The following is a 13,793-nucleotide window of genomic DNA, read 5'->3' on the forward strand; positions in this document are numbered from 1 at the left end:
ACCATGTTGTGTGAGTCTTGCCCTGAGTGTTAAAGTCCCCAGAGTGATGTGGGTAGAAAGGAGTATCATGAGTGAGGCATCAAAGACCTCAATGAATGAAACGCAAGTATGAGGCCAGAAGCTGTCAGCCAGATGTGTGCTGAAGGTGGCCTGGACATCAAGGTTTGTACCCAAGAGTAGCAGAGTAAAGGGCTGAAAGAAGCAGTAGAGAGCACGTGTGCTGCTGCCAGCTAAAGGCCCTAAGATGTTTGGGGTATAAAGGAAAATGGGGTCTCCACTTCAGAGAGTGGGTAGGGGATATTCTTGGGGTTCAACCAGGTTTCCTGTAAGCCTGGGAGGTGGAAGAGCTGGAGATGATGATATAACTAATCTGGATGATAGCAGGGCACTGGTTAGGAGGGAGGGAGTAGCCACTGGAAAACGAAGGAAAAGTCTGGGCAGAAGAAGACACTTTGAGGCCCACACCTGGGCTGGTGACAAGATGGCAGGGATGAGAGGCAGGGGCTGGGGTTTTTGGCCTCAAAGTCCCAGGCAACTAAATGTGGAGATCTTCAGGGATGTTACATTCAGACAGGTGTGTGAAAATTAGTAAAGGGGAACCTCACTACAATGAACGTGGGAGTTTTTCCCGCAAGGGAACACTTACCCCTACCACTTGTAGTCGATTGCAGATCTGACAGGAGGAGCCAGACTTGACCTTACATGGACTTGACCTTGCACGTGGATACCACCATACTAGGGGAAGGAAGGAAGGAAGGGAGGAAGGAAGGACGGAAGGAAGGAAGGAAGGAAGGAAGGAAGGAAGGAAGGAAGGAAGGAAGGAAGGGAGGGACACTTTCCTCATCTCCAGGCAACAGCTCAGTCAATGAAAAGCCACCACACTTGGAACTCCCAGTTTACTCCAATGGACTTTTAATTTACAGCAGGCTTCTTCAATTACCCCCTTTCTCCTTAAAAACGGGTGACTTGCCTTTTTCCCCCGAACTTGCCTACAGTTTTGCTACAGCATGTTTGTCCCACATTGCAAGTCTCTTTCATCCCCGGATGAACCCATCTTTTACTGGTAAAATAATTGGCAGTTTCTATTTTCAGGCTTAACAAATGCGATGGGGAGGTTTGCTGATGTCCTGGAGAAGGAGGAACAGGAGACTCTCCAGGGATCCTGCTGGGAAAAGATTCCTGCCCAGGAGGATTGCAGAGCTCCTTGGACATTTACCACTTGCTGGAAATCGTTGTTTATGGTTAATTAAAGGACATGGATTTTACCTAGACTCAGTAAAGGGTAAGGAGTATGCCTGTAGGTCCCTCAATAAATACTTGTTTAACTGAATTGAAATAAAGAGTCCAACTCATGTATTGTTTGTGGAATAATAGACCGTCAGAGCTGGAGAGACCCATAATGTATATGCATCTTGTATATGACAGTCCCTGCTATAATAGGCATTTTAGTGACCTTCAGGCTTGCCCCATCCCCACTCCTGTTTGCCCCCCAACACTGCCTCAGGTTGCCCTTCCACTGTCTCAGGCTGTTGTTACTTTCTCAGACTTGTCTAGCTCTTTCTATCTCCCTGCGTATGCTCTTGTCTCTTCTTGGAAGGAACCTCCCCCATTTCTGTCTAGCTACTCCGACTCACTTTTCAAGCTCTTTCTGGCTCTCCCAGGCATACTTAGGGGCTCCTTCTGCTAGTTCCTGCTACACTCTCTCACACTTCCATCAAGGCAATAATCATGTCACAACAGAATTGCTTGCTGCAATATTGTGATTTATAGCAAATATATGTTTGGTCATTCAGGCGACCAGAATACTGTTCTCATAAGTATTTGGTCTTTGTCCACAGTTCCTGGCTCACAGCTCCCAAGACGCTTGGTCTCTTTCTATTCTGTGTCTTTACACCCAGCTCTTCGGAGACTCGGGGTCTCAGGAAGTGATTAAATGCATGGATTTTGAAGGAAGATAAACCCTGGACTCAAATTCCAGCTCTGCCACTTATCAGCCACTAGCTGCTGTCCTTGGGCCGGTTACTTAAACTCTTGAAGCCGCAGTCTCATTATTTATGTCATGGGGGTGGTGATGGCAGTGGCGATGATAGAGGGGTAAGTGGTAATTTTCTGACATCAAATGAGACCATGTATACAAAGCTCTTTGCACAGTGCCTGGCACACTGTGAAGTCTCAGTACATATTAATCATCACTTCTATTGCTGTTTTTTTAAAAATAGATTCAGAAATTATCTTACAAGCTAGATCTCATTAAGTCCTGGTGAAAAGATTCACACCACTTTAGAAACCAGGATGCCGAATTATTAGTTCACGATGAAACTGCCAAGCAGACCAGACACCATGTTACCCTCCCGACCTCCTCCCCGGGGACAGTACCAGGGTCATACTGAAAAATTCTCATTACCCACCACACATTTTTTAGATTCTGTTAGGACTATTATTTCTGTTTTTGCTATGTCATTTTAGCTTCTTTCCACAGCATGTCACATTTCCAAGCTAATTCACACTGAGCTATGATAGTGAAAGTCTCCTTAATTTAAACCTTCAGTCAGAGAGGGTGACCCTTCCCTGAACTTTGGAGTCCAAGATCTTGGGCTCTGCCTTACTCTGAGAATGAACCCCCCCCCCACCGCCACCCCTCCACCCTTCCACCCCTCCACCCCCGCTCCAGCCCATTGACGACACTGTTTATCCTCAAAGGAAAGAAAAGCAGGTTTTTATTTATGGGCCAGATGATGTGTCATATAGAGTTGCAAAGAATTCCCCGCTGGAAGTCTCAGCAGCCAAGGGCCAAGTGCATTCATCAAAGACACTATTGATACGAGGGAACAGCACCAAGTGTCCTCAGCTGCCCTGAGTATGTCTTTCCTGAGGTATTTGTCTGGAAGTAGGTCTGACATTTCTGACATTTGCAAGGGAGCCTGGGGGACTGCCGTCTTAAGCAAGGAAACAGCTGGTAGCTCTCTCCCACAATCAGCCCTGAAATGTTGTGAAATTCTGTTGTTTTGGACAGCCAGCACCGGGGCCCGGAGAGATGTGACAGCGGGTCATTACAGATGTTTAAATCACACCTGGTTCCGGCCCCGAGAGCCGGCCAAGCATGTGCTTTTCTGTCCTTCCCTCTGTCTCTCTGTCTCTCCCTCTTCCGCCCTTCCTTGTACTTTCTTTTCTTGTGCGTGTGTACCTACACAGAACTTTAATAAAACCTCTAATGAAGGTTAAATATGTTTAGGATAAAACGTACTTTTGTTGTAACTCCTTTTAAATTAAATAAAAGTTCTGAAAGGTCAGGACTGTATCACAGGAGTATCAGGAAAAAATAAGTCTCAAACATCTTATTTGAGAAAAGAAACTTTAAATCTGGTTTTAGGGGGTACGGTCCCCACAGAACTAAGTTTCAAATTTTAGCCTCAAATTCCAGTGATGGTGTCTGTGTTTATCTGGACCGTTCATTTTCTCCTAAGTAAGAAAACACAGAGTGTGTTACATTGGGGGTCATGTTTACCCAAATTCATAATGTGCTTTCTTGCCCAGTTCTTGTTTTGGATGACTGAGCTACTCTCACGGGTAACGGGATTGAGAGATCCTATAAAACGTACTGATCACCACCGCAAGGCTCAACCTTGTCAATGATGAAACTTCTAAGGCTTTCAGCTCAACAACCCAAGACGTATCATACCGTAACAAAGGCGTGGCTTTCCAACCTCAGTTAAAATGATTTTTTCCTTAAGGATGCATTTTGGGTCTTTCATTATTGTCGTTTGACTAATTTCCTTCAGTTGATGTGACAGGGAGGTGACGCTTATCCACTCAGTCGCGACAGGTGGGTCAGGGAGTCTCTTAACTCTTCGGTCCGAGTCCATGCGGTGATGCTGCCAACATCCCATCCTCACCAACCCACCTCCTCCACAGCCTCCGTGTCCCCGCCTGGCATGGAGACACCTAGGCTTCCCTAGACCCTGGGTCTGCTTCTTCTCCCTTCTCCCCATCTCCTATCCCTCTACGTAACCCACTTTTCAATCTCCCAGCCTAGAAACCCACTTGCCTTCTCCATCTTAACAGAGGTGAAGTGTTTCACCACTGGCAGGGGGTGATGGAAGGTGGCAGATGGGTAGGATTTGCCGATGTCCGTAATGTAGACACATCCACTGTGGGAGTATTTCAAGTCAATTTAACAAGAAGCTCACATAATTCCTGAAAATTCAATCACCAGCTCTCCCAAAGATGGAAGGGTTCTGGGGTATCACTGCAACCTTCCGTTGGTTCTGCACTTAACTTTGAGCTCTCTTTCTCCTTCTCTGGGTTGTAGAACTTCTCAAAGAGCAATCCACAATCCCGGCTTAGATTTCCTAATGCTGAAGTCTCTCTTGGCAAGCCTTTACAGTCTGGCTTATACCTCTTTGAGATCATCAGTAAGTTTTGTTGTTGTTGTTCCTACAAAAGCTATCCATGTGAAATCCAAAAGCAAGAACAAAAAGAATCCATCAACAAAAATGAGTCGGAGTATAAAAAAGACACCATCAGTGAGCTTTGAATTGCAAGCCAACGCTCTTGTTCTTTGTCTTCTTTAGCCTCTGCACCACTGGCCACTAGTGGCCTTCCCCTCTACCAGGAACTCTTCTTTCTTCTTTTTTTGGCACTTTTTAAAAATTGAACTATAGTTGACACACAATGTTACATTCATTCCAGGTGCACAACATAGTGATTGGACAACTCTATGTGTTACGCCATGTTCCCCACAAGTGGAGCTCCCATCCGTCACCATACAGTGCTATTACAACACCATTGACTATATTCCTTGTGCTGTGCCTTTCATCCCCATGACTTATTCCTTCCATAACCGGAAGCCTGTACCTCCGGCTCCCCTTCGGCAATTTTGCCCATCCCCCCACTTCCTCCTCTCTGGCAGCCATCAGTTTGTTCTCTGTATTTACAGGTGTGTTTCTGCTTTTTGTTTTTCATTTGTTTTGTTGTTCATTTGTTTGTTTTGGTATTTCTCTTTCTCTGACTTATTTCACATAGCATAATACCCTCTAGGTCAATCTATGTTGTCACAAGTGGCAAGAGCTCATCCTTTTGTGGCTGAGTAGTATTCCATTGCATATACACACCTCATCTTCTTTATCCATGCATCTATTAATGGACACTTGAGCTGCTTCCATATCTTGGCTACTGTAAATAATGCTGCAATAAACATGGGGGTACATATATCTTTTTTAATTAGGAGGTCTCCTTTCTTTGGCTGTGACTTCCTGTCCTTCCATCTCTCCAATATGCCTTCCTCCTCTCCCACCTCTCCCTCCTCTGCCTCACAATGTCCAGGTCCCCAGAGCTCTCCTTCACCTTCTTCTCTTCCCTTCTTCATCTCCATCAACCTTAACAATGGTGACTCACAAGCAGATCTTTCTATCTGGGACCTCTCCTCTGTGGTCCAGTTCAGTATCCCATTTGCCTGTAGTTCCTTTCCTCCCAGAAATGTGAATAGTCCAGAATAGTCTCCACCAGCTTGACATCCACATCTTCTCTGTTGTCTGCATTTAGTCACTAAGGCTACAAATACCATAGAGAGAGTTACTCTGTGCTCTTCACACATACATCCTGCTTCTTGAATCTCCCAGCTACCTCTTATTCCATTTCACCTCCAAAGTTGAGACCATCATGACCTTTTGTCATACCTTCTGGCCTCTGGAATTGATAAGAGTTCCTCTTCAATTGAAAAGAACCCCAACTATAAGATTTTTATTTATAAAACATAGCTCCAACCAATCTCACCTTCTAGCTCAAATGCCTTTGATTCTATGAGGGTTCACCTTAGCCTAGCATCAAGGTCCTCAATGATATGACCGACCCTGATGATCTCCCAACATTATCGACCACTCCAGCATTCACCTGCATCTGGACCTGTCCATGTTGTTCCCTCTGTTTGTAATTTCTTACCCCCTGTTTCTACATATCTAAATCCACCCATTTTCAAACTAGGTCAAATGCTACCCCTCCGCCTGAACTTTCTTCTGAACTCCCCAGCTGTAAATAATTGCACTTCCATTCTTTGAACTCAGAACACTTTTCTTGTGTCACATCACTTTCTGCCTCATGGTAGAGTAATTTGTAAACGAAAGGAGGAAAACTAACATTAGATCAGTCATGGCATTAGGACTTTTGATTAGCTCCTTCAATGTTTACACAACTCTGGGAGGTGGGTATGAGTACCCCTTGTTACAGAAAAGGAAACAATGGTTCAGAGTGGCACCATGAAACTGAATTCAGATGGCAGTCTGGCTGACTCAACATCTGTGCTATTACCACCCCATCATATCTGTCTTAACTCTCCTCTCATGGTAACTTCCTTGAGACTAAGGACCATATATTTTTCATCTTTATACACCTCAAGACTCCCAGTGCAGGGCTTGGCACCCGGCTGGCACTCTGAATGCTAAGGGACCGAATGAAGGATGGGTTGACTGATTGGTTTGCCTACTGCTCATTTCCTAGCTGTGCTGAAGATTGCAGCTGTGCATTCCAGAGTTACACACGCTATAAATATCTCACCACCCATTCATGTTTAGATGTTTCTTCCTGCTCTCTGTGTCCTACTTCTGCGTCTCTCTTTGATTGGCAAGCTTTGAAGGAGGCAGAGATTGAATATGAGGTTCTTTTTTGTCCAGATCCTGAGCATAACAATCAACAAATGGTTTCTGGTGATGGAAAAAAGTTGTTTTTCAGAATGATCTGTGCTGCTTTTTAGATCAATTCTACTTGCATTTCCTCCACCTCATTGTAACAGATAGAAATTGCAGGCAGAGTCCACTGGGACAACACCTCTGTTATGACAATTATTAATTCTCAAGATCCCCAGCCTATGGTGACCTATTCTACTCCTTCCACCACACCCCTCCCCCTCCCCCTGCTGGCTGCTCAAAGCCCTCATTCTTTACGAGTCTACAACAGTGCAGGTGTGGAGCTTCCCACAAACCACACCCATGGGCCTGACTCTCCCACCCAATTTTACCTGCTCTTGGTTTCTTCTAGATCTACCTAACTAATCTTATAAACTGAGACTAGACAACCATTCACGGAATTACTGCATTATTCCTTACGCCTTCCATTAAGCAGTAGCCTCACGGAGTCATTGATTGAAAAAGTGTGACAATGGGAACTCAGGTACCCTGATCTCCTCTTGAGAAATGTATTTTAGGGCAAGGGGACTTCTCTGAGGAGCATCCCATTGCACCAGCTACCTGTGTAGCTGGCCCATCGGCACACCATCTCCCAGAGCTGCCTCAACTCTCCATGTTTGCTTTGCACCCAGGAAGTGATGATGAACCAAACTCTCATTGTCCATCTGATGTGCAATATGACTCACAGACCAGGCTGATAAAACTGGTGACAAACATCGATTTGATTCTCCCAAGAACAAGAGTGATACATGGCCGCTATGGGGATGGGCACTCCCCAGCCTAAGGAAGTGGCTGTCAAGGCTGTGGCCAAGGGGCCTCACAGGCCAGCAGGGACAGTGTTTCTACTCTTCTGACTCCTCCCCTATTGGTCATGTCTCTGACAGAATGTGATACTGACCTGTCCTGTGTGCCACACCTTCCAGTGCTTTCTGACACCGATAAAGGGGCCCCAGAGGGATGGCCAACCTCCTGGGCAGGGTCAGAGGGGGAGGGACACCACACTCACACTATCTTGCTGATGGTAGGATCAGCAGGACCCTGCACACGCTTTCCCTTGTTCAAGAACACCAAAGAGCCTCTGGCTCTCTTAGTATGTTGCTTTGATATAAGAAAATCCTCTTTTTTTTTTTTTGGCCTCCAAATTGGTGCATAAATCCCACAGAGGCCTCGGATTTGTAGTGGGTGGATTTCATGGGCATCCATGAGCTGAGCAGCTGTTGTGGGATTCCTGACTTTTGAATGCACATTCATTCCCATGAAGAGCTCCAGGGACATCTAAGCCCTTGGATGCTCCCTCCTCTGCTTGTCCTCTCTCTCTGTCCTCAACATGGAGGTTACTGTAGCTATTACTGCAACTGTGTGGGGCTTGTTCAATAAAAAGTCCCTTTTAATCCAGCATTACTAAAATGTGTCCTAGTTTGTTTGCATATACTTATTTGAATCTCAGTGTATGGTGGGAAGAAATATAACACTAAGAAGTAAAATTGTTCTACTGTGACTATGAATAATGTTATTATTAGCGTCTTTTTGGATATTGGAAAAATTTTATTTGTGGCAAGGTTATATACTGAAAAAGAGTGAGCATATGTCCCTGATGTAAGAGTTAGGCATTGACCAGATTAATGTCAGGCATTATAGGGAGACAGGTAGGTAGGTATGTAGGTAGATAGATAGATAAATAGGTAGATAGATTATAAATACACACATTATATATATTTATATATATTTAAAACTATAGAGAGATGCTAATCTCAAATACTGAATGATGGGAATTCAAAACTCCCTTTTCTTTAGGGGGAAGGAAAACAGAGGTCAGGCTGTGAGACAGAGGAGGATGGGTTGATTTCCCAATGGAGATGGGGTCTGATCTGCACAATTAGCCAGAACAGCCATTTGTCATGTGCTGGCTCCTGGCCCCAGCATCATGGGATTCACCTACGGGGCTCACCAGTTCAAGAGGGAAGCAGATGTTCAGGGTTGTTCCCAGCATTGGCAGAGGCAGCCCATGGTCAAGGCTGTGCTCCCAAGGCAAGGCCATGATGGTACCCTAGGGAATTCTTCCTGAAACACTCTGGGAATGCAGCCCTTGGAAAGGCCTGGCAATCATGCACTTGACCTTTAAGCTGCCGTACCAGCAGGAAGTAATCCCCAGTAGCAACAGCATCCTTGAATATGAATAGCAATCCCGAATTTGCCAGCAGTGTTAAGGAATGAGGAACTCTGAAACTTAAACTTTTAAACTCTTTAACATTTTGAACAGTTTCTTGGTCTCTTAGAATCATCACTATGAAAAAGCACAAATGCAATCTTCGCTTTAGAAAAGATAACCTAATCCAAATGCCAGTCCCAGGCCCAGTTGCATCAAATGGTCCAGTAGACTTGCTGAGAATACACAGTCCTACCTCACACTCTAAATTCTAACGTAGTAGGTTTGGAGTGGGCCCTGGAGTCTGCACTTAAACTACCTGGTATATAGCCAGGTTTGGGGACACTGGACTGGTTAAACTCCCCATAAGCTTAGAAATCCCTTTCACAATATCCCCAAGCCAAAGAGTCTTTATAGCATTGTTTCTCTTCCTGAGCTGGAATCTGCCACAGAGGAGTGTTCACCCATTTGCCCTGTTTACACCTTGGCACAATAAATCAAAGCCTTCTGAACTCGGGGGTTGGGAGAACAGCCTGGGGCAGGGGAGCGGGTGGGTTGTGAATAGGAGTGTATTTGTGTGTGCGCTGTGCAGATATGTGTGTGTATACATGAACGCACACTTGCATGTGTTTGGGATACTGGTTAGAGCAGACATGAGGCAGAAGTGAAGCTAACATTTAGAAATCAACTAGGGACTTGGCACATCCCGGTCCAACAGCCGGCAAGATCCAAGCAGCAGAGATTGGGGCAGGATGGGAAGGAGAGGCATGCAGAAGCAAAGTGAACATAGGGCTACCTTATTCAAGAGCCACCAACTGCGATGTTACTGGCCTGATCTTCAGACTTGGAGAGCTGGAAGGGGGGACAGGAAGCCAGCATCAGGGACCAGCTGAAGTTAAAGAAGATAGTATGGGGAAACCTCAGAATGCCCAAGACACTAGAGCAAAAGGAAGTCAGCCATTCCTCCTTGTAAGGAGCTGCTGGCTTATGGCATCAGAGTGGGGTGAGGTCCCCTTAGTTCAGAACTAAAACTATTTCTAAGTCCCATTAATGCACGGGGCAAGGTCTGTCATGTGCATGGGCTCCTTCATTCTGAGGAGCAGCAGGAACTGTGCAGAAGAATGGGTCTCATTTCAGGCTACCATTGTGATGCCAGGATGGAGCAGGCCCTAGATACTTGGGTCCCTGATACCTCTCGGTTTTCATGGAGTCTTTGCCACCCTGGTTGAGTACCTTTAATTAATAAAGTACTATCTTCCAGAAGTGGTTCAATTAGTATGGAATAAAGTGGAATGAGTACCTTCTTTGTTCTGGACATCAAACTGCTGTAGTAGCTACCACATTGCTCATTCAGCTTTTAGTAAGACTGGTTTACACCAATCTTGAAGACATCCAAACCCTCTAGAACCTTTTCAGATCTGAATATAAGTCAAGACTTTATATTTTTTCTTTTTAAAAAAAGATTTATTTATTTATTAGAGAGAGAGAGGGCGAGGGGCAGAGGGAGATGGAGAGAGAGAATCTCAAGCAGACTCCCTGATGAGCATGGCACCCAATGAAGGCTCCATCTCACAACCCTGAGATCATGGCAGAAATCAAGAATCAGGCGCTTAACCAACTGAGCCACCCAGACGCCCAAGACTTTACATTTTTTCTTTTTTAATTTCATCATTCAGTGTTGACATAACTTTTCTAGATTTTGGAGGTTTTTCTGAAGCCTGTTCCATGGTCAATGTATTAGCTACCCCCCATAAGTTGACAAATTTGACCAACATGACTTTGGTGTCTTCATATAAATTTTAAAAAAGAGTTTGGACAACATAGAATTGATATACATCTTAGTGGTACAGTAGAAGAGACCTCCCTCTACCTTGATGTTGAATGATTAATGTTCTTTAACCAACTACAAAGTCACCTGCTTGTCCCATCACATACAGCACTTTGCAAACGACTGAATTACAGCATTTATCAGAGTGTATCATAATTACTTCTTTGCATAGATGTCTCGCTCACCACGCTGAGTCTCTCCAAGGCAAGAACCATGTTTTATTCATCTTTGTGATTTCAATGCAGAGCACAGTAAGTGCGCAATGTACATGATATGGATGACTCGTCTGGCCAACAGTTCCCCAACTTGTCTACAGAGATGAGTATCAAGAAGACTCCTAAACCATCTTGCCAAAATGAAGGTACTCTTTTATCCTGCAATCAATCTATCAAGAAATTTAATGAAGTATGAGGTTAACTGGACACAAGTTAACACCCCAGAATCATTCATTCTTCTCCTTAAAGTGCATGAAACATCAGCTGAATGACATGCCATCAGTTTGTTCATCTAACCTAGACATTTGTTAGTACTCAAGGTCACATTCATTGGGTCTTCATTTCTGCTATCCAACTTGTTCTGTATCCCCCACCCCCACTTTGAATATCCATAGTCCTTTTGCCTCTTACCAATTCCCCATAATTGTTCCAAGATTCCTAATCATCTCTGTGCCTCCCAGGAGCCTCACCCTCGCTCCCTGAGATGTCCTCCCTTGGATCTGCCTACCTGAATTCATGGAAAGCCTTCAGTGCCAGCTGCCAATTTCCTCCCCTTTCTTGAACCACACACTTCCCTGTTAACCAGGACTTGACATAGGTCTTTGTGGCCAGATCTGGGAGAGAGAGTTAGAATGTTATTTGGGAGAGCCCATGCCCTCTCATGCATGGCCTGGGTCAGGGCAAGGAGCTGCTGCAGAGTGGCATGCAGCCACTTTAAGCAACCCCCACCAAGGACTTTAGAATAACCTTATGGGGAAAAGTCCTCCCCAAAATCATGGCAATTGGATTTCTTGCCAGCTCTGGAAGGAGGAGTAGGAGAAGGCTTGATGTGATTGAGAAACACTGAAGAAAGTGGTTTGTCTTCCTTCATGAATATCTCAGAGCTAACTGATGTCAGTACATAACATTTTCTTCCCTCCCAGTTTTTAGATCATTTTCACTGATAGAGAAGACAGAAGAGAAAACTAGGATGAATGTCTGTCGTCACCAAGCTCTCTTTTACCATCAGGCCACCAGCCAAGCACAACTTCAAAGCTTCTCGGCTTCACACTTCCCAAATCTAGTCTCAAAATTTGCATGACTGTGTCCTGTGTGTCCATTCTCAGCAATATGCTTCTATCTTATACATTCATTCAATGAAGAGTTATCTAACTGTGCACCAGGCACTGGCCTAACTGGGGCCACAGCCCTGAACAAAGCCATAAACCCTGCCCTCCTAGAGCTGGCGGTATACCATCAGACTGACTATAAACAAGACAAATAAGCCAAATAATTGGTAAGTTGGGTGGTAGTAACTGCTGTGGAGAACAGAGTAAAGGGGGGATTGGGTGTTGGGGCATGAGGGAACGGGAGTTGAGATTTGAAATAGTGTGGTCTGGGAAGGTCTCACCGAGAGTCACCTCAAAGGTGGGGGTGCAGACAGCCATGCAGGTGCTGGGGGTGGGGGGAGGCAACCACCTACTTGCCTGTTCTTGGAGGCCAGAGTGACTGGAGCAGAGAATTGGAACATGTCCTATTAAAATTGGAATTCTGCAGAGGACCTGCTAGTTTCTCCTTCTCCGTGTCAGAATAGAGTATTCTGGATTCTGGTGCAGGAATGCTTTAGAAGCCGTGGAAGTAGGTAGCCAGGGATGTTGGTCTCACACAAGATGGCTTCAGATGGCTGTGCTTTCTGAGTTCTTGATATCAGGCCATCCACTGCCATTTTGCTAATTTATTACATAACTACTGAGTGCCCATTATATGGCCATGAATAAAACATTTCCAACCCTGACATCATGTGCTCGAGGATGCTAAGAATACAAGCAATTGTTCCAGTAGAGGACATAAGAGGGAAGGGGATCCAGATGGCTTCTGGTGGGAAAGGGTGTCCAAATCCCGTCTTGAGGAATGGACAGGAAGGAGTGGGCCAGGAAAAGAGGTGAGGCAGAACTTTCCAGACAGAACATGCCCCGGGTACCAGAGATCCCTGTATATATTCCAGACACTCTCAGAATGGTTCCAGTTGTTTGGAGGAGGATGAGGAGGTGGGGTGGCTGGGGGTTTGTGACAGGAAGGATGGCAGAGACATGCAAGTGGAGAGGTCAGCACAGGCCCAGTCATGCCCGGTCTTGTCAAGGAGGACTGCATTCTAAATAGACTGGGAGTCATTGTGCAGTTTGACTGGAGAAGTGACACTGTCCAATATGCTGACGACATGAGGAGAACAGAGTGGAGAAGGAGAAGCACAACAGGAAGCAGCAAGACCTATGGGAAGTGATGGTGGCCTGAACTTGGGTGGTGTCACAGAGCACAAGACAAATGGACAGACTCAAGATGAGGTGCCCCATTTGCAGGTCTTGGGGCTGATGTATTGTCTGGCATGAGGGAGGGGCTAAAGATGACACCAAGTGTCTGACTTGATAACAGTGGGGGATGAGGGTGGGGCCATTTCTGCCAACAGTACATCAACGTCTCTCAGGTCTCCTGGAAGCACAGACCGAGACAAGGATTCTGACCCCGAAGGCAGCCAAGCCCGTGCACCCCTATGTCAAGCAGTTATTGGCAGCGGACTGCCTGGGGATGGGGTGGGGAATGCTTCTAACCTCTCCAGTGAGTTGGATCTTGTTCTGCCAAAGACAGTTCTCCCAAGAAGGGGACACCTGTGAGTCCACAGCAGCCAATATTCCCAGGGGCTAGGGGACAGGGGGACAATAAAAAGGGCCTAGGAGGGGCACCCACTCTGCTCCCAGGCTCTTCTCCTCTTCTGTTGGCTTAGAAACCAGACAACCAAACTGACTTGGAGAGTGCTATGGACTGAATGTTCTATTCTCCCCCCAACCCCAATCTATGTGTCGTAATCATAATTCTCAATGCTGGGTTGGGGGGGAGGGGGGGCTTTGGGAAGAGATTATTAGGTCATGTGGGTGGCGCCCTCACGGTATTAG

At 45.6% G+C, this 13,793-nt stretch overlaps 1 long non-coding RNA gene across 1 annotated transcript; it reads right to left on the minus strand.

Moving 5' to 3' along the window:
* Positions 1 to 5,422: 5,422 nt before the first annotated feature.
* Positions 5,423 to 13,465, minus strand: LOC109490388. Its single transcript, XR_002143714.1, has 3 exons — positions 13,452 to 13,465; positions 11,375 to 11,480; positions 5,423 to 5,550 (listed from the first exon to the last, which is right to left on the minus strand). It is a non-coding gene; the product is annotated as an uncharacterized LOC109490388 (long non-coding RNA).
* Between the last annotated feature and the right edge of the window lie 328 nt (positions 13,466 to 13,793).

The sequence above is a fragment of the Ailuropoda melanoleuca genome, chromosome 7, assembly GCF_002007445.2.
Source record: "Ailuropoda melanoleuca isolate Jingjing chromosome 7, ASM200744v2, whole genome shotgun sequence".
NCBI classification, from domain to species: Eukaryota; Metazoa; Chordata; class Mammalia; order Carnivora; family Ursidae; genus Ailuropoda; species Ailuropoda melanoleuca.